Here is a 22,107-nt window from a genome sequence, read left to right as displayed (position 1 = left end):
CTCTGTCTTGCAGGCCCTGCGGAAAGATGACAAATCCCGCAGGGCCCTGGTCTCCTGTGAAAGAGCCTTCCACCAAGTTGGGGCCAATACTGAAAAGGTCCTGGCCCTAGTAGGGGCCAATCTAGCCACCTTATGGCTCGGGATCTTCAGAGTACAGTGGTACCCCTACTTACGAATTTAATGTGTTCCGAACGCACATTCGTAAGTCGAAATTTTTTAAAGTCGAATCCCATAGGAATGCATTGGGAGAAAAAATTCGTAAGTAGAAAAAATCCTATCTAAACCGCATCCAAGATGGCGGACGGAGCTCCGTTCGTAAGTAGAAACATTTGTAAGTAGAGTTATTCGTAAGTAGAGGTACCACTGTATTGTTGTTTGTGGACCTTAAGGTCCTCCACGGGGCATACCAGGAGAGGCGGTCCCGTAGGTACGAGGGTCCCAAGCCGCATAGGGCTTTAAAGGTCAAAACCAGCACCTTAAACCTGACCCTGTACTCCACCGGGAGCCAGTGCAGCTGGTAAAGCACTGGATGAATGTGATCCCGCGGCCGGGACTCCGTAAGGAGCCTCTTCGCTGCATTCTGCACCCGCTGGAGTTTCTGGGTCAGCTTCAAGGGCAGCCCCGCGTAGAGCGAGTGAGTGCATGAAGAAGAATCTGCAAGCTGCTAACTACTGTCCACAGAAAGCCATTTTTAAAAATAGCACCAAGTGTCCCCGGGAGAGAAGCAGTCACCTGCCAAGTAACTAAGGGATCGGGCAATGTGCAGGTTGCTGAGTGGATCACTAACCCAGTCCGTTCACTGACTCCATATCATGCTTTGCTTTTGTCCAATTCTTTCCCCGTCCCTATTCAAACTCTGCACCCTTCCTTTCAGTTATGCTCCACACCCGTTTGCGAAATGCTTCGAAACAGTTCTCAAGAGGGTGGAGGCCAGGGGAATGCCCTCCTTGCTAATGTTCTCCCCTACCCAGGTCTGGTCATGCTTAGTAAAGTAATTGAGGCAAGAATGCTCCTTCAGTAGCAGATTGCTCCGTTGCCACTCTGTGCCAATGAGTCAGGCGTGCGCAACGATGCACATTGCACAACCAGAGCCAGACCGGAGTGAAAGTCTTGCTGCAAGGTGCTGGCAGGCAAATGAAACCTTCAACGCATGTGAGGCAAGTCCTACTGGTTGTTTCCAAGCCCAGTAAAACATAAGAAACGTAGGTAGGCTCGGCTGAGGTGCTCGTCTCTAGCCCAGCCTTGTGGATAGACCTAGAACTGAAAACTTTTTTAAAAAAATATTTTTATTAGTTTTCCATTTAATAATATACAATCACATCATTGGTACTCACTATACCTCTTTGGCTCTTTAGAGCAGCGTTTCTCAACCGCTGTTCCACGGCACACTAGTGTGCCGCGAGACGCTGGCTGGTGTGCCGCAACGTGCGGCGACGAGAAGGGCGATTTGCATTGTCACGTGCCTGGCGGCCGCCAATATTCACCACTGACCCGCCGGAAAGCAATATTTCTCCTCCTCTTTCCCAAAGCTCAGTGCAAACGAGCCTGGCGGCCACCAATACACAACACTGACCCGCCGGAAAGCAATATTTGGCAAGTGTTTCTTACAGTCATAATTATAATACAGGGCGGCACAAAGTTAAATTTTTTAACTTTTTTAATGGTGGTGTGCCTCGTGATTATTTTCACGGAACAAGTGTGCCGTGGCCCAAAAAAGGTTGAGAAACACGGCTTTAGAGCATGGGTAGGCAAACTAAGGCCCGGGGGCTGGATCCGGCCCAATCGCCTTCTAAATCCAGCCCGCGGACGGTCCGGGAATCAGTGTGTTTTTACATGAGTAGAATGTGTCCTTCTATTTAAAATGCATCTCTGGGTTATATGTGGGGCCTGCCTGGTGTTTTTACATGTGTAGAATGTGTCATGCTGGCCACATGACCTGGAAGCTGTACGCCGGCTCCCTCAGCCAATAACGTGAGATGAGCGCTGCAACCCCAGAGTCGGTCACGACTGGACCTAATGGTCAGGGGTCCCTTTACCCTTTACGTTTACTGGAGTTGCCCAGATGTCACAAGCTAAGCCATGGGGGTCATCTTTCCCTTATTCCAGCACCAGCCAGGTGAGTGGAGAAGGAACCATCACTCACAACTCCACCGACCACATCTGATGCCCCTGACAACCCCTGTACCTCCTGCACTACCTATATTGCACGAATATATATCTTCCATGAATGTCCCCAAAGCTCAAGGTGGCATATACTCCCTCTCCCCATTTTATCATCATCAACAACCCTGTGAAGTAGATTGGGCTGAGAGCGAGTGATCACTCAGTGAGCTTCGTGGCTGAGTGGGGATTTGAACCCTGCTCCCCCAAGGCCTAGTCCGACACTCTAATTTTAAAAATTCATATATATATATTCACATAATTCATCTTAAGCACACATCACAAGTTATCATTTTTCTTTTTCCTTGACTTCCCATATTGCCCACTAAGACGCTGTAGTTCAGATCTCTTTACTGCCTGTTTGCTTCTAACAACACATAAAATATAAACCTAAGAATAGCAATTTCTTGTTTTGCTGTTGCTCAGGATATAAATCCATCTCGTATTGCAAAAGAATAAAATTATTTACTTAAGTAATCCGAAAAGGGTTTCCACTCTTCTACAAACACCTCGTTGTCAGAGTCTCTTTGTCTGACAGTTAGTTTTGCCATTTCAGCATAGTCCATTAATTTATTAACCCATTCTTCTTTTGTGGGTTTCCTTCCACTTCTGCACATATAGATCCCTGCCGCTGTTGTTGCTTACATAAACAGTTTTAGCTTTATTTTTGGCATCTCTGTCCCAATCAAACCTGGCAGAAAGGCTTCTAAGTTTTTTGTTTTTTAAAAATCTATTGCCATTTTAAACATCTTAATTAATTCATTATTCATCATTTCACTGTAAGCTTTTGCCTTCTTATAAAACATTTTATACACCTTAGGAATCAATTTCTCATTCCCACTCAGTACATGTAATTCCCTTTCAAAATCTGATTCCCCCCCCCAAAAAAAACCCTTTTATTGCATCATACACTTGATATTGAAACCAGTCTGATAATAGATATCAGACTGTGATTATTGTGTGTCTTGGTGACTTTTCATTTTACATCCAGCCCCCTTGAAGCATAATAAATCTCTTTTTGTGCCCCATTTCTCCCAAATGTTTAGTTTTTTCAAAGAGCCAGCTTCAATTAGGGACAGCCCGGGGGGGGGGTGCCTAGTCCAACACTCTAACCAATTCACCACATTGGATAAACCCCCTGGATTTATCTCTACCGGTACATCTTCATATACTGAAGCCACATACTTATCTCCGGTATAATTAAGCATCCACTGTACTATCATAAAATGAAGCAGATTCTGAACAAGATTAATGTAGGAACGACTCTGCTCTAGAATGCATGCATGGTTTATATTGCTTACTGGCTTATCACAGCTGCAAAATTTACTGCCTCCCCTTTGCCAAAAAAACCACATATTCTGGGCAGAGTAGTGTTTTGCAACACACACAAACACACACTTTTTCTCTACATTGCTTTGGGCTGCATCTCTCGCTTGCTGCAATTTAGGCTCAAAACCCTCATTGTTTTGGTAAGAACAATCCTTTTATTTATGCTTCTCATCTTCCCCCTCATTTTCTTCTCTCCTCAATCCTCTTCCTAACTTCTCCAGAACTTACTGGGAATGCCCACACCCAGTGACGAATGACTAAGATTTGGAAATAGCATGAGGCATTTGCGGCGGGTTCTGCAAAAAAAAAAAAAAAAAAGGTGTAGCAACACTAGAAACTCAAGTTAGGAGGGAGAAAGGGGTTCAGATCTACGCAAGCGGTCCACCAAACCAGGTCGATGTGGTTCGCCAGCCATGGAGAGCCTTCCACCAGGAATGGCCTGCTCCTGACCCATTGGATGATCAACTTGGAATTCCCAGCTCATAGAATTATAGAATCATAGAGTTGGAAGAGACCACAAGGGCCATCCAGTCCAACCCCCTGCCAAGCAGGAAACACCATCAAAGCATTCTTGACATATGCCTGTCAAGCCTCTGCTTAAAGACCTCCAAAGAAGGAGACTCCACCACACTCCTTGGTAGCAAATTCCACTATCAGACAGCTCTTACTGTCAGGAAGTTCTTCCTAATGTTTAGGTGGAATCTTCTTTCTTGTAGTTTGAATCCATTGCTCCATGTCCGCTTCTCTGGAGCAGCAGAAAACAACCTTTCTCCCTCCTCTATATGACATCCTTCTATATATTTGAACATGGCTATCATATCACCCCTTAACCTTCTCTTCTCCAGGCTAAACATACCCAGCTCCCTAAGCCATTCCTCATAAGGCATCGTTTCCAGGCCTTTTACCATTTTGGTTGCCCTCTTCTGGACACGTTCCAGCTTGTCAGTATCCTTCTTGAACTGTGGTGCCCAGAACTGGACACAGTACTCCAGGTGAGGTCTGACCAGAGCAGAATACAGTGGTACTATTACTTCATATTGATGCAGTCCAGAATTGCATTGGCTTTTTTAGCTGCTGCATGACACTGTTGACTCATGTCAAGTTTGTGGTCTACCAAGACTCCTAGATCCTTTTCACATGTACTGCTCTCAAACCAGGTGTCACCCATCCTGTATTTGTGCCTTTCATTTTTTTTTTTTGCCCAAGTGTAGTACTTTACATTTCTCCTTGTTAAAATTCATCTTGTTTGCTTTGGCCCAGTTGTCTAACCTGTTAAGGTCATTTTGAAGTGTGTTCCTGTCCTCTGGGGTATTAGCCACCCCTCCCAATTTGGTGTCATCTGCAAACTTGCTCAGGATGCCCTCAAGCCCATCATCCAAGCTCTTTAGTCTTGTTTGCATTTTCTGCCTCTGGAACCTGCCCTCTGAAAGTCCACGGACTTGCCTTTTGCTTTCCCCTTGGGGCTGCAAATGGGGAGAGTGGGTTCTTACGCCCAGCTCCTTCTCCAGCTGTGAGGAGCCTGCTTCCTTCTGTCACCCCAATCTCCAGTCATGGACCCCGCTGCTATTTCAGGGGTCCTCATGGAAGTTGTATGGGGGTGGGGTGGGGGTGGTCCCTACACTAAGTTTGCATGCTGTGTATGAGTTAGTGGGTCGTAGAGGCTCCCACCAGAGTTTAAGTTTCTCGTTTTGCCAGGCATAATTTCAGTTTGGCACATTTCTGCGTCATTGTTCATGTTTCTTTTTGTTCGAAAAAGCCCTCTCCAAAACCAGTCTTCGTTTTAGTGTGTGGATGAATAGATAGAGAGACAGTCAAACAGATAGACATACTCAGTCCTATATACCTGAAGGAGCGTCTCCACCCCCATTGCTCAGCCCGAACACTGAGATCCAGCGCCGAGCGCCTTCTGGCGGTTCCCTCACTACGAGAAGCAAAGCTACAGGGAACCAGGCAGAGGGCCTTCTCGGTAGTGGTGCCCTCCCTGTGGAATACTGTTGACTCATGTCAAGTTTGTGGTCTACCAAGACTCCTAGATCCTTTTCACATGTACTGCTCTCAAACCAGGTGTCACCCATCCTGTATTTGTGCCTTTCATATTTTTTTTTTTGCCCAAGTGTAGTACTTTACATTTCTCCTTGTTAAAATTCATCTTGTTTGCTTTGGCCCAGTTGTCTAACCTGTTAAGGTCATTTTGAAGTGTGTTCCTGTCCTCTGGGGTATTAGCCACCCCTCCCAATTTGGTGTCATCTGCAAACTTGCTCAGGATGCCCTCAAGCCCATCATCCAAGCTCTTTAGTCTTGTTTGCATTTTCTGCCTCTGGAACCTGCCCTCTGAAAGTCCACGGACTTGCCTTTTGCTTTCCCCTTGGGGCTGCAAATGGGGAGAGTGGGTTCTTACGCCCAGCTCCTTCTCCAGCTGTGAGGAGCCTGCTTCCTTCTGTCACCCCAATCTCCAGTCATGGACCCCACTGCTATTTCAGGGGTCCTCATGGAAGTTGTATGGGGTGGGGTGGGGGTGGCCCCTACACTAAGTTTGCATGCTGTGTATGAGTTAGTGGGTCGTAGAGGCTCCCACCAGAGTTTAAGTTTCTCGTTTTGCCAGGCATAATTTCAGTTTGGCACATTTCTGCGTCATTGTTCATGTTTCTTTTTGTTCGAAAAAGCCCTCTCCAAAACCAGTCTTCGTTTTAGTGTGTGGATGAATAGATAGAGAGACAGTCAAACAGATAGACATACTCAGTCCTATATACCTGAAGGAGCGTCTCCACCCCCATTGCTCAGCCCGAACACTGAGATCCAGCGCCGAGCGCCTTCTGGCGGTTGCCTCACTGCGAGAAGCAAAGCTACAGGGAACCAGGCAGAGGGCCTTCTCGGTAGTGGCACCCGCCCTGTGGAATACCCTCCCATCGGAGGTCAAGGAGATAATCAACTACCTGACATTTAGAAAACACCTAAAGGCAGCCCTGTTTAGGGAAGTTTTTAATCTGTGATATTTTAATGTATTTTGGTATTTGTTGGAAGCCACCCAGAGTGGTGGGGGAAACCCAGCTGGATGGGCGGGGTATAAATAATAAATAATAATACTGATATTGATATACACACATTATTGCACAATTTTGCCTGATGAACATATTTTATGTTGATTCATTCTTGTTTTTTTAAAATATTTGCTATAGTGTTCGTGTTCGATTTCACAGTCGGGGAAAATGACTCGGTAATAATAATAAGAAGAAGTAGAAGAAGAAAATGCCCCACCCCAAATAAATGCATTTTTGGATGTTGAAATCTATGTGCATTTTTACGTACTTGCCCTTTTCCTTCAGCCCATACATATTTGGGGGTTGGAGAACTGCCCTGCAAAGTTCAGACAAGTGTGGGCTTGGAAGGATGGCTGCTTTTCAGTTTCCTTTTGGGAATTGTACAGTCGTTAAATTTGCATTAAAATGGGAACCAAGCTGCATTTCTCTCCCACCCCTATAATAGATTTTGGTCGGCTTTTGCTTTGCTTTGTTTCATTTACTATGTGTCCTATTCCCCGAGGGCTCAGGGTGGATCAAAACCTTTATGACAACCAACACCCTGTGGTCCTTTCCTCGTGAGTCACTGTTTTGAACCTTCTGACGGGAAGGAGTGAAGCACAGGGATGGAGACTTGTGTAGAGACACACAAGAGGCAGCCTTGGAGGAACCATCATTCTGCTGCCTCCTTGCAGCAGAAGTGGCGGAATAATTCAATCACACCAAAAAAGAGAGATGCAGCAGAACTTTGAGCGGATGGAGTTCAGTGGAAAGTCACTTGCCGTGTATGCAGAACGTCCAAAGTTCAGATCTCCAGATCCAAGGTTGGCATCTCTAGAGCTTATGTAAGCTCTTATAAGTTTGGGCTTTGAGAACCTGCATTCAAAATATAGAAGCACAGTGGTGCCTCAACTTACGGATTTAATCCGTTCCGAAGGCACTGTCGTAAGTAGAAAAAATTCATAAGTCGAAAAACGCAATTGGAAACGCGATTTCCCATAGGATTGCATTGGAAACGGAAAAATTCGTAAATCGAAGCAACCCTATCTAAAAATTCGTAAGTCGAAAAATCCCTATCTAAAACTGCCGCGGTTTTTTCCAGAATGTCGAGACATTCGTAAGCGCATGGCCATTACACCCATTCGTAAATCGAAAAATTATGTTGTCGAGTCGTTCGTAAGTCGAGGTACCACTGTAAACTCTTATCAGAAATTTTTAAGATATAACAAAAAGGAATCAGTGCCTAGATGTTAGCACCAACCTAATGATAGCATCAGCCCTGGGTATAGTCTACAACTTCTGGGGGGAACCAGGTTGGGAGAAAAAACCATCTAATCTCTCTGATTGTGGAAAATCCAGTTGCTGGCTCTTCTTGAGCAAGATTTGTCCTCTATAGGCTTAGTAAGTCTTTCTTTCTTTCTTTCTTCTTATTTTATTAAAATACATTAATTCAAAAGTTACAATACAGCTTTGTCCACTGCCAGAATATCACAGATTGATCACTCCAATCCTCAATCCCTCATCACTGTCATATTGGCTTGCCAAGTACTCTCAATAGGAAACCAGTAGTGATTTGATTGATTTTCAGTTAATATACCCCTTCCACAGGGACCTGTGCTATGATGGGGACATTAAAATATCCTGTCCTTCTTCAATCAAAGAGAAAAAAGGAGACCAAATCTCTCTATCTAGCAAGTCTATCTTTAATGATGTTTTGCACCAGTTTTCCCAGAATGGATGTTAAATTTCCAGGGCATTGTGGAGAGGAGAAATGGCTGGCTCCAGGATCTGTTGATGTACAGCAAAAGCTCCTTTAGGGCTCTCTATTAATGCCAGGGAAGTGCAATGTAAGTCCACACCATTGGAAAGTGGACTCAATGGAGCCCACTATGTCATGGGTTGCCTCAGCCTTGAAACTGGACTTCTCACCTCCATTACCACCCAGCACCCAAAGGTCAGGCTGGGACTTCCCTTTCTCCCTCAGTTGCCACATAACAGCTGGCAGTGGACTGTCTCTGCCAACACCTGGCAAGCTTACTGAGGGAGTGCACCGTGATGGATGAAATATACTCGTAGTCACGTAGTGATTTCATGCTCTTTATTGCAGCTCGTATAACAGTGACTGAATCCCGCCCCCCAACCTCAGGCTTTATATTGAGAAGAACTTCCTGACAGTAAGAGCTGTTCGGCAGTGCAATTTGCTGCCAAGGAGTGTGGTGGAGTCACCTTCTTTGGAGGTCTTTAAGCGGAGGCTTGACAGCCATCTGTCAGGAACGCTTATATGGTGTTTCCTGCTTGGCAGGGGGTTGGACTGGATGGCCCTTGTGGTCTCTTCCAACTCTATGATTCTATGATATACATTATTTACACAATGAGTCCCGTCTGATTGGCTGATTCTGCTTCCCTCCTGGAGCCTGAATGGGCTGCTCCTGCAGGCCAATCAGTTGTTGCGTTCTAGGATCCTACTGGCCTAATAGGCTGCGTAACTTCCTCCTGGGGTCTGATTGGGCTGCTCCTGCAGGCCAATCAGGTTGCTGTATTCCAGGATCCTACCTGCCTATTCTTCTAGGATCCAAGCTTAGTACATAACAATGGAAATCACTTTGCCCTGTGTCACCTCAATCCTGGCCCTAGTGTGAACAAAATGTGAGGCAAGAAGGAGCAGATGACACCCACTCCCATTTTACTAGTCATATTGATACGCTTTGAGCTTCTCTCCAAACCTGAGACGTTTTCCTCAGGCAAAATTTGGTGGCAATTCTAAGGGCTCATCCAGACATGCACTATATCACTCAGTATAAACACTTGCTGGACACACGAGACACACAAGTCAGCAGGTCGAACTGGAAGCTTGCTGTGAATTCCTAAAACCAGGGCAACGGGGGACAGACTTCAGATCTACTTTGGCTGTTTTAAAAAGATACTAGGCCACTGAAATCCACAGCCTTGTGCAAAAGAGGCACAATTGAATTGAAGCTTTCTGAGCCCAGGAATTTCAAGCACCAGAACTGAACCCAGTTCACAGCATTTGTATGCAAATATCGACTCCTGGTTAGCCCAAGTTTTCCTCCTCCCTTCATTTCAGCAGCATAGTTTAGGCCAGCAGGAAAGTTATTTTCTTGCTGTTATTAATCAGGAGTCAGAAATTTCTTGGCGTTCTGCTGCAAAGCATGCCGAGATCTTCCAGGAGATCCACAGCTACGTTTTGCCCACCCTTCCCTCAGGTTGTTTCAAGGCAGCAATGTTCTTAAGCTGAGATTCCCTCATGCAAGTCACTCAGCCAAAATCCAGTCTCCCCCCCCCCCAAGATTATTTTTTTCCTCTTTTTGCCAAATTAAGTGTTGGTTCCATCTACATCATTCAGGCGCAAACTCAGCCTAAACATTAGGAAGAACTTCCTGACAGTAAGAGCTGTTCGGCAGTGGAATTTGCTACCAAGGAGTGTGGTGGAGTCTCCTTCTTTGGAGGTCTTTCAGCAGAGGCTTGACAGCCATCTGTCAGGAATGCTTTGATGGTGTTTCCTGCTTGGCAGGGGGTTGGACTGGATGGCCCTTGTGGTCTCTTCCAATGCTATGATTCTATGATTCTATGATTCTATGATTCAGCCACCACAAATGAAAGAACGCTTCTGAACACTTGCCTGTAGCTTTTCCTTTTATCTCATTTTCTCCATCTCTAGTACTTAATTGTCTACCTCAAATAGATATCGCGAGGATTAATTAGTTAATCTTTGTACTATGCTTTCGAAATGTCAAGTGCTACTGTATTTTCTTAGGTTGTTATTATTTTTTCTTTAGAATGCATTATTAAATGCCTGCAGGTTCTTCTGTCTTTCTCACAATGGAACAGAGGAGGAGCCCTTAAAGGGTTGAGATGTGGTAACTTAAATTGTTCTTAATTTTCATTTAAAAAGCATCTCAATTATAGGCAACACCCTCCTTGTGAGTTTGGATGGGGGGAAGAATTTAAATCTAGTTCCCATTGGAAGGCAAGCCTACCCAATCCATACTGTTTGAATTTTGCAAGGCAGTTCTCCATTCATGTTGTGTGTTCAAAAATGCATATACCCGAGTAAAAGAGAAGCTATCCTTCTCCACAACATCTGAATCAGGAGAGGCTGTGAAAGCTCTGGACCGGTGTCTGAATGTAGTGGTAGACTGGGTGAGGCCCAATAAACTGTGCTTGAATCCTGGAAAGATGAAGGCTCCTTGGGTAGGTGGTTTCCATGCTTGGGAAATAGGCAAGTTACCTGTTCTGGCTGGGGTTGCATGCCCTCTTGTCAGGAGTATGGGCAGGAGTCAGGCTCTGGGGCCTGTAGTGCTTTGCAGGACTGGGGCCTGCCTCAGCTTGTGTTGGAGAAGCAAGGAGTGGCCACTCAGGTGAGGCCACTTGATACTCACTGCACCTGGTGGCAGGAGCTGGGAGGGATAAAAGCTCAGCATTTCCCTTCAGCTCTTTGCCACAGCAACGCTATCCCTGCCTTGTTGCATCTGGCCTCTTGCTCCTTGGACCCTTGCCTTACTGACGCCTTGCTCCTTGGACCCTTGCCTTGCTGACGCCTTGCTCCTTGGACCCTTGCCTTGCTGACGCCTTGCTCCTCGACCCTTGCACCTTCGCCTTGCTCCTTGCACCTTCGCCTTGATCCTTGACTCCCAGACCTTCGCCTTGCTCCTTGACCCTGCGACTGCCTGCTGCTGGACCCTCAGCTCTGCGCCTGTTCCTGCTTCTACACCACCATCTTGCCTCTGGTCCTGACGTCCTCAGCCAGGGCTTCAACCGCCCTCCGACCGGACCGTGACACCTCTGAAGGAGTAATAATAATAATAATAATTAATAATAATAATAATTTATTACTTATACCCCGCCCATCTGGCCAGGCCTTCCCAGCCACTCTGGGCAGCTTCCAACAGGATATTAAAAACACAATAAAACATCAAACATTAAAAACTTCCCTAAACAGGGCTGACTAAACAAGTCAGATAGTTGTTTATTTCATTGACATGTGGTGGGTGGGGGGGCGTTCCACACTGAGAAGTGTCTCGGGTGCCACTACCGAGAAGGTACAAAAGTCCTATGTGGCCACAAGTGCCTTTTACCAGCTTCGTCTGGTTGACAAGCTGGAATGTGTACAAAGGAGGGCACCCAAGATGATCATGAGTCTGGAAACCAACCTTTATGAGGAACGGTTGAAGGAGCTGGGTATGTTTAGCCTGGAAATGAGGAGAGGAGATACGATAGCCATCTTCTAATATTTCAAGGGCTGTCACATGGAAGAGGGAGAAAGCTTGTTTTCGCCTGCTCTGGAGGGTAGGACTCGAACCAAGTTACAAGAAAGGAGATTCTGACCAGGGGCAGAGCAAGGGGTGTGTGGTAGAGGCGATCCGCCCCAGGTGTCACCCGGGGTGTGTGTGCGACATTCGGCACTCAGCCTGCCCGCGACTTCCAAGCGTACCCCGGTAAAGTGGCGCAGCTTCCCCCTTCCCTCGATGGCTCGGGGTACCCTTGGGAGGTGTGGGAGGTAGGCACGCTGTTGCCCCGCGCTCCCAGCTGGAGGAGGCAGGCAGGCAGGGGAGAGGATGGGAAGGAGGAGACACGCAAGCGAATAATGGAGTGGGGCGGGAAGGGAATAGGAAGGAACTTGAGCATGTACAGACTCTGGTGCCCAAATGGTCCGCCTGCTGCCTCTCCCCCCCCCCCAGCTGTAGGGCGGCTGAGTGGAAGGAGGCAGGCAGACTCCGGAGGCCCCGCTGTGCACCCCACTCCTATGGGCGGTGCGCCACGCCCCTCGGCACCGCACCAGGCACCAGAGCAGCTTCCTCCACCGCTGATTCTGACTAAACAGCAGGAAGAACTTTCTGATGGTAAGAGCTGTTCGACCGTAGAACAGACTCTCTTGGGAGGTGGTAGCCTCTCCTTCCTGGGAGGTTTTTTAGCAGAGGTTGGATGGCCGTCTGTCATGGATGTTTAAGCTGACTTCCCTGCATTGCAGGGGGTTGGACTAGATGAACCCCAAGGTCCCTTCCAACTCTACAATTCTATGATTCTATCTGTTTTGCCAGCTATGGCCATTCCTGATCCCTGCAGTCTAGTATGTGGACATGGGTTCAGAGATACTCTTGGCATTTTCTACCTGGAGAAGTTTAAACAATAGTGTTCAGTGGAAAATGTCACTCTAACCCTTATTTCAGATGCCTTACGAGTTATGAAACTCACCTGCATGCTGTTTCTCAAGTTGGCTGCCTTGCATGGTATCCAACACGGTTGAGTTGAGTTGGCATTCGTCATTCTGCTTTCATTTGGAAAGGATCCACCATCTCCCAAGTCCTGGCCAGCACTGCAAAAGGGACTTGTGAAAACAAGCATGTCTTTCAACATTATTTATTAAGTGTTGACAATGTGCAAAGTTACAAGAGATAAATGAGGAGAGGCGCTGCCTAAAGATTTTTGTCTCACATACTTTGGAGTAGTGTCAATCTCTTCCTTCTTTTCTTTTGTGGCCATACCCTCTAAATTTATGTGAATTAAATATATAGGCTATTATAGCCTATCTTATAATGTTGTTGCATGTGTGCCAAGATGAATTGAAATGACCCTGTTTTAGAGATAAGAGGATTTCCCCTGTTGGGTGTCTTTATCATTCCTTCAGTGTGTTCTGCATACTGGGTTTTCTGGATTCTGTTTCATGCTAGAAAATGTCTGAAATGATTTGAAAATTGGAGGAGGGAGAATTGTGCTGAGGTTTTCAGTTTGGTCCATTCAATTCAGATTACGGGTTATCTCCTCCTCCTCCTCCTCCTCCTCCTCCTCCTCCTCCTCCTCCTCCTCCTCCTCCCCCTCCTCCTCCCCCTTCTTCTTCTTCTTCTTCTTCTTCTTCTTCTTCTTCTTCTTCTTCTTCTTCTTCTTCTTCTTCTTCTTCTTCATGGCAATATGGCTTTTATGCAGTTTATAGCCTACCCTGCAGAAAATATCAGGTGGTGTCACAACAATAAATACATTTAACAATAAATAATAAAACACAGTTAATTAGAAAACTGTCTGTTTTCTAATGTCAGGTAGGTAGCCGTGTTGGTCTGAGTCGAAGCAAAATAAAAAAAATTCCTTCAGTAGCACCTTAAAGACCAACTAAGTTTATATTTTGGTATGAGCTTTCGTGTGCATGCACATGAAAGCTCATACCAAAATATAAACTTAGTTGGTCTTTAAGGTGCTACTGAAGGAATTTTTTTATTTTGTTTTCTAATGTGTAAGACAGTTAGTTCCCCATTGTTAAAGGGCCTGGATAAAAAAGGGGGGGGGCAAGACTTCATTAGCACTTTAAGTTAGACAACACTGATGCCAGTCAAACGCCCAACTGGGGCACAACGGTTGAGAAGCCCACCCTTGGACTTCTCACTGGAACAATCCCAGCAGATCTCAATTTTGGTGTGGGGTAGTGCGGCAGAAGGTGCTGCCTCAGAGAACTCGTTCCCTAGCCAATAAGGACTTCATGTGTCAAAACCAGAGACATGAATTTGCCTGGTTGCAGGTAGACAGCCAGTGAAGATCTTTGGAGGCCCATGTTCCATGGCCACTGTTCAAGACCCTGGCAGCTGTGTTATTCACCAGCTGCAACCACAATGCACTTTGCAGTACCTGCAAGAAGCCAAAGTGGCTAAGTTGCACCTCCACCCTCAGAGGCTGTGTGCCTCTGTGACTCACAAATGGGGAGAGTGCTGTTGGGCTCAGGGCCTGCTTGGTGGCTTCCTGTGGTCATCCAGTTGACCACTGTGAGAACAGGATGCTGGACTACACGGGCTTGATCTAGCAGGACTTTCCTTCTGTTCAGCCATGGAACAGTTTTCAAGGGCAGCCCCACATGGAGTGCACTCCAATAGTCTAAACAGGTTGGCAGTGTTGTGCACCTTCCAAGACCCCCACCCTAGTAAGGGACTCACCACCAGCTCCTGGAGTCTTTGGAGCCTGCTTCTCCTCTTCCTTGCTGTTGTCCCTCTCTAAGTGAACTTCTTTCAACAGGGTGCTGTACAGTACTGTCATTTTGCCACCACCCAAAAGACTCTGTCTCTTATGCATCCCAGTTTTATTTCAGGCACTGGGGGACATAGAGCAGGGCCTCAGCAGATGATCTCAAGGGTTGGGCAAATTTGTATGGATGGCCAGGAGTGAGAGCTTATTACATAAAGATCCTAAATTCCCAGGGGACTGCAGGGGTAAGGTGCTCAGGTAAAAGGTAAAGGGACCTCTGACCATTAGGTCCAGTCGTGACCGACTCTAGGGTTGCGGCACTCATCTCGCATTATTGGCCGAGGGAGCCGGCACACAGCTTCCAGGTCATGTGGCCAGCATGACAAAGCCGCTTCTGGCGAACCAGAGCAGAGCACAGAAACACCGTTTACATTCCCGCTGTAGCGGTTCCTATTTATCTACTTGCACTTTGACGTGCTTTCGAACTGCTAGGTTGGCAAGAGCTGGGACTGAGTAAAAGGAGCTCACCCCGTCGCAGGGATTCGAACTGCCGACCTTCTGATTGGCAAGCCCTAGGCTCTGTGGTTTAACCCACAGCGCCACCTGCGTCCCTAAGGTGCTCAGGTGGTCAGCTGCAACTAGAGACATAGGAAGCTGTCTGATAAAGAGTGAAACATTCCATCAAACTCACTCTTGATTATACTATCTGGAAGTGGCTCTATAGGGTTTCAGACAGGGCTCTCTCCCCACTCTATCTAGAGATGCCAGGGATGTTGACCCCAGGACCTTCTGTGTGCAAGACAGACGCTCTACCACTGTGTAACAGCCCTTGCACTACTTCATTTATAGCAGTGCAAGAGCGCATATGTGCTATACGGGAACATTGGGTTCCGAGATACCTTTCGGGACCTTACTGGTCCTTCTATAAGTATTTGCAAAGCAGATACTCTGACACTGAGCTGTGGCTTTTCCCCTTAGTGGTGGCGCCAGTCAAAAGATTTTGGTAGGCATGGTGCAGAGAGGGGCAACATGTTTGGCCTGTGGGACAAGGTCTGTAGCTCAGTGGCAGAACACCTGCTTTGCACGCAGAAGGTCCCAGGTTCAATCTTCAGCATCTCCAAGTAGACCTGGGAGAGATTCACTCTCTGACACACTGGAGCAGGCACCCCCAAACTGCGGCCCTCCAAATGTTTTGGCCTACAACTCCCATGATCCCTAGCTAAGAGGACCAGTGGTCAGGCATGATGGGAATTGTAGTCCAAAACATCTGGAGGGCCAAAGTTTGGGGATGCCTGCTCTGGAGAGTAATAGACCAATGGTTTAAGGCAGCATCCCATGTCCCTACATTTTGATGGGTGTGTGCTTTTCAGAAGCTGATCTCTAGCCTTCCTGATGGAGAAGAATAGGGAACCATGGGGTGGGGGAGCTCAGAGTTCTCTGAGTCGGGAGCCATAGGAAGCTGCAAATCCCATGTACCCAGAGTTTGAAACCAACTTCAGTAAACCAGACTTTCACTGACCTCAGCAACTCAGGTGGAGGTTTCACAATGTGGCACATTATTCTTCTCTTCCCCATTTCACGCTTGGTACACGCCTGTGGATCTGGGCACCAAGCCAACAGCTTCCCATCATGGTGGAAGAAAGAGTGATACTGACATAACTGACATAACACCTGACCAGTGTGCAACCACATGGCAGTTCAAGATGCTTTATGTAATCACATCCTCTTAGCCTCATAACTGCCTTCCAATCAGCTCTCGGAGATCTGAGAAGTATAATACTTCAAAGCTGTTTAGTGTGGTGTGTTTTGTTTTGTTTTAAATTAATTCTCACAACACCTTTGCACAATTGGTGTTGCTATATGCAGCCTCCCCCGCTGCAGTGTTGCAGGGGTAGGAACTGATGCCAGGGGGGGGGGAGTGCCCTCCTTTATCTAATCTCATCCATCTCTGTATTTTCAAAGCCTACGATTAACTCAGATCATTAAGGCTTGAGCACTTGTTTGCACTCCATGTTACGAGTACCGTGTTTCTCATATTATAAGACATGTCTTATATTTATTTTTTCCTCAAAAAAAACCCACTATGGCTTATTTTCAAGGGATGTCTTGTTTTTTTCCTCCTCCTCCTGCCGTGGCCGGCATTGCTGCTGCGCCTATCACTATGTCTTATTTTTGGGGTATGGCTTATATTCCTTGAATGCTTAAAAATCCTGCTATGGCTTATTTTATGGGTATGTCTTAAAATATGAGAAACAGGGTAGGAACGGGATTAAGCCTAGCAAAGGCCTTGCTCTGTCAAGGGGTGATGCTTTCCTGGATCAGATCAAAAATCTGTCTAGTCCTAGTTCCAATGGTATGGGGGTAGATTTCTGAAGGAAGCCCACAAGCAGGACAGAAAAGCAACAGGGCCCCTTGTTGTTTGGCTCCAGAAATGAGTTTGGCATCATGTAGCCAACACAACCATAGAATCATAGAGTTGGAAGAGACCACAAGGGTCATCCAGTCCAACCCCCTGCCAAGCAGGAAACACCATCAAAGCATTCTTGACATATGCCTGTCAAGCCTCTGCTTAAAGACCTCCAAAGAAGGAGACTCCACCACACTCCTTGGTAGCAAATTCCACTGCCGAACAGCTCTTACTGTCAGGAAGTAAGACTTCATTCTGCAGACTTCATTCTTTTTCTTGGCATGTAACAGGGGGTGGGCACTGGGGTGCAGAACTCTGAAAATTCAGTGCAGGTAGCTTGACACTCTGAATCATTCTCTCCCATGTTTTACCAGGTATGGGGCAATAGCAAACACGTTCTGCCTCTTTTAAAGCCTCTGGTGAAGTTTTTTATCTAACTCATCAGATTTAGCAATTTGTAGCTGATCTAATCTCGCTGCAGAATCCTCACTCTCTGAAACTGTATCCACCAAGTGGCTTGTCGTAAACCTCTGTTTTCCTTCAATAGCAGAGCTGCAAATTATGCCACTGCAATTTCTTTCCTTTTCCTTGTTCCCTCCCCTCTATTTCCGCCACCTGCACTATTTCTCCTCATTTTGCAAAACCGCTCATATTCTCGTTTTACCTAAATCAAACAGATTTGCAGATTTGCTTAACAATAGCGCTGGGTGAATCATATCGCGGGTTGCCAGCTAGTAATCAGTAATTAACATTATAGGCAGCTAATGAGACACATCATCACCATTAACTTTCTACTCCATTATTAAAAGGGAGGATATAGGTCAATCTCACACACCTTTAAATTACTTTCCCTCCCTTCAACCTAGAGTAGCATAAAAAAAATGAGAAAAGAAAGCATTCATGCTATGTGTGTCAGGTGCTTCTCCCATGTTGGTCTCATACTGTGGTGACAGCTTTCAAATAATGCCTGTGTGTTTTGTAAGATCCTTGCGCAGGATTCCTTAAGAACACAAGAGCCGCCAGTGGAGATGCGTACAGGCAAGGACAACATACTGGCTTCGTGGGGAACAGCTACATCTGCTGCATTGAGCCAGAGGTGCATCTTATGCAGATGTTCCCAGACTTATTTGGCCTGCTGCCCCCTTTTCAGAAAATAATAATACTAAGTGTCCCTGTGGAAATCTACCTTCCTTAAACGAACAAACAGAAATACTGTATTGGCCTGAATATAAGCCACACCTTTTTTTCCCCTTCCAAATTCCCATCGTGAAAAGTTAAAGTACGGCTTAAATTTGCGACCTTACAAAAATCGGCTTTTATGATATCGCTGCTGAAACACACAAAGGAACCACACAAAAAACACAAAACGGAACAAAAAAAGAGTTTCATTGCCGATTTGCGTGGTTGAGACTGTTGTGCAGTTAATTCGAATGCCATTCACTGCTATCACTTGCAGGTCTCTCTAGCAGCTGTAGGGTTTTCTTCTTTACGGGTGTGAGTGCCTGCGGAATTTTAAGGGAGCGGCTTATATTTGGATATTGTCTCCCCCCCCCCCTGAATTTTAAAGGTGCAGCTTATTTGCAGGTATGGCTTATATTCGGGCCAATATGCAGTGTCAGAGGTTATTACGGCTACTCCTGAGTAACGACTCTCCACATACTTGTCTTTCAGAGTCTTTATTGGTGCATGTTATTTACAGTGTGATGAGCTGTCGGTTTCATGTCCGCTTATTCCGTGTCAGAATCCGGCACTGCCCCTTTGACCAACATAAGAGCCTGGGGACAGCGAATCTCCTCCCTTTTTTTCCTCCTCCTTAATTCCGGTGCCGGGGGAAAGGGTCTACGCTCCGTCTTTTCCCTCTCCTCCCTTTCCGTCTCTCTCTCTCTTCCCGCCTGTGGAGCAGGGGCTCTTCCCTGCTGCCGGAGCCCTGGCTCTCCCTCTCTGCTTCCTGACTAGCTCCTTCAGACCCTGCGCTTCCATGGCTGCTTGGGGAGGAGCCATTCCTGATGATAGGGGGAGGTTCTCTATACTCTCTCCCCCTTACATCCAGCAACAAATTTGCGTTCTTTTATGTACAGTGGCCCCTCAACTTATGAATTACTCAACTTCCAAAGTTTTCGACTTACGAACGGGACAAATGGCCGCACGCTTACAAATTTTTCTACATCTGAACGAAAACCGCTGGCGGTTTTAAATGCGGTTTCCTCGACTTACGAATTTTTCCGAATTTTTTTTCCCTATGGGAAACCGCTTTTCGACTTACGAATTTTTCGACCTACGAATGTGCATTCGGAACGGATTAAGTTTGTAAGTCGAGGGACCACTGTATCTATACTTCTACCTACATTCTACAACATAGAAAAGAGATTAAAAACCCACTGGGTGGACTGGAGCGATGCTTGCTGGCTCAGTTCAATCTGCCCCATTGGCCAAATAGGCAGGCAAGCTGCAATCCGCTTCCTGGGACCAGGAAACCCCCTTGCCTCCATCACAACCACCAGATCCAAGGGAGGTGTTGTTTTTCAATAAATTATTCTCTTCTTTTCTTTCTATATGTTTCCACCGCTCCCTTATTTTTATTTAATGCCCCCCAATTGCACCCAAAGCTCCTACTGCCCCCCTGGGTTGTTCCAGCACCCCCAGGAGGTGGTATTGTCCACTTTGGGAAACACTGATCTAGTGCAACATCCTGTTCTCACAGTGGCCAATCAGATACCTCCAGGAAGGCCACAGGCAGGTTGTAAAAGAAAGAACTCCCCTCTCCTTGTTATCCCCAGAAGCCATTGGGAAGCCTGCAAGCAGACCCCAGAGTGCCAGACTGCTCTATCCACCAGTGATTCTTAGCCACCGGCATTCAAATGCATCCTGCCTCCAACACACAGCGATCTTCTGCTGGGACAATTACTGTGCATAGGCTACGAGGTGCTAGTGTTGTTTGGATGCCTGATTATCATCTTCCAAAGCAACTACCAGTACACTTTTATGAGCTTATAAATGGAAAGCGTAATGCCGGTGGTCAACAAAAGAGGGTTAAAGACTCTTTCAAGGCAAATCTTTAAAAAATGTAGTATAAACACTGACAACTGGGAAACGCTGGCCTGCAAGCGCTCCAGTTGGAGAACAGCCTTTACCAAGGGTGTCATGGGCTTTGAAGAAACTTGATCTCAGGACACAAGGGAGAAACGTGCTAAGAGGAAGGCACGCTTAGCAAATCCACACTGCGATCAACTCCCGCCCAGAAACCAATGTCCCCACTGTGGAAGGACGTATGGATCAGCAGGTTCTCCCCATAGAGGAGAACATGGGTTGCGGAAGACATGGGTTAACAAGACATCCCAGGGTTGGAGAGGCGGATCAGTTTGGATGGCCACATGTGTGATTGGTGGGTGTGCTGTTTGTGCTGGGGAAATTTGCATGTAGCAAATGATTGATTGACAGCCTTACCCTATATATGCTTAGCGAGCAGCTTTCAGTTCCACTTTTGCTGCTCGCAACGAATCTCCCGCCCGCCCTCCTCTAATTTTAGGTGTTCTTGCATTGACCTTGCTGCGCCTGTCATGGGGTTGCCTGTTTTGGATTGGGGCCTGGTAGAAATTTTGCCACTTGGCTGATTGGCTGGTGCCAGGTGGTTTTTGCCTACTACGCTGCAATAAGTCACAACTTGTAAGGTTGGCGGTTAGGCATTGCTTCAAATTGGATGGTGGAGGGGTACGGATTTTGGTTGGGCCTGCCCCTCATGGTTGCTGCTGCCTTTAGGGGTATTCCTCTAAAGGAATCCTGGGGCTCTACATGTTTGTCCATTTATCCCCGTCAGGGGCCAGGGCATGAGCCTCGGGGAGCATCTGAGAGATGAGGTCAAGGGTGTGGGCCCCTGCCCCAATCTCTCCCAGAGGGTGCTTACCTACTGGCTCCCCTACTAGGCTAGTGGGAGTCAGATCTGTCCCAGGCGGGGGAGAAATGACAAGAACCAATGCCTAAGCAACCACTCACATTCAGTTGTATTTAAATAAAGTTGTGGCCAAAATTAATGCTAAAAACCTTAAACTTAAAATATTGTGTGAAGTGTGAGTTAATGGGGGGATGTCTTGGAATCTCAGGACACAACAGAATTGGCCTCCACAGTCACTTATGGACTCACTGTTAAAACCGTGTTCATGGAAGATCAATCTTACTCAGCTACAAGTGATCACCAAAGAAGAAGAAACTTCCAACACACTTCCCTCCATGCATTCAATGTTGTATTTTTTAGGGGTGACTCTCATCACAACTGGTCCTGAATGAGTGGCACACCTGAATGTATGAATCCACTCCAGGCACTGGGGGTCGATTTGAGGTGATACAAGGAGCTACTGTATCTCTGTTCTTACCTCTTGCAATCTAGACAACTGCACCATTCCTCCCCTCTGGCTATGCCCCAGGGAAAATTTGGGATTGTGCATCCCTAGAAAAAGGCAAACTTTGAAAATGAGTGGGGGTTTTCACAAGCAGCCGAGGACTGAGCATGGATGGATGTCTGTTGCTCAGAGGAAAGGAAATTCGGAAGACGTATTTGTGCCTAAAGCGACTCTTTAGATTGAGACCTCTTAAATATATTGCAGAAGATGACTATCCACTTCGAGGGAAACTGTTTGAATAGGTAACATCCATCAGATAAAGTTAATCCCTTGGTTTGCAAAGTACACAGGCAGATAGTTAACTTTAAATATGTGAGTAATTACCATGACATTGGTGGATTTAAATGCTTATATAGCAGCACCTTCCCTTAGCCTGTTTGGCAGAAGTGTCCAATGGGGAACAATTGATGCCTTAAGCAGTGGGTGTATTGGAGATTTGTAGGTATGATGTTTCCAGTCTTCAGCTCTTTGCCTAAACTCTCAATTTAGGATGATGTTATGCACACCTCCCCACCCCCAGCCCCCGCCTGCCGCCGGAGAAATCTCACCATGAGAAGAGAAATCTTTGCAATTCTGTCTCTTTCCATCATAACTGTGCCCCATGTGAAACAGCAGTAGAACCACAGAATTGCCTATACTCACCCCACTGCTCTCATTTCTCTACGAGAGCAAACATGTAATGTCAAGCGGCACAGTTAACTATTTTGTTTCTAGGAGCTAAAGACTGTGAAGACAGATCCAGGCGTTCTTGGAAGAAACTGATTTTCTAGACCCATTTCAATTGGGGTTGAGGCTCAGTTTTGGCACAGAAACCACTTTGGTCAACCTGTGTGATGAC

The sequence above is a fragment of the Zootoca vivipara genome, chromosome 9, assembly GCF_965207765.1.
Source record: "Zootoca vivipara chromosome 9, rZooViv2.hap1.1, whole genome shotgun sequence".
Taxonomy (NCBI): domain Eukaryota; kingdom Metazoa; phylum Chordata; class Lepidosauria; order Squamata; family Lacertidae; genus Zootoca; species Zootoca vivipara.
The sequence above is the reverse complement of the archived record's forward strand: the minus strand, read 5'-3'. Positions refer to the sequence as shown.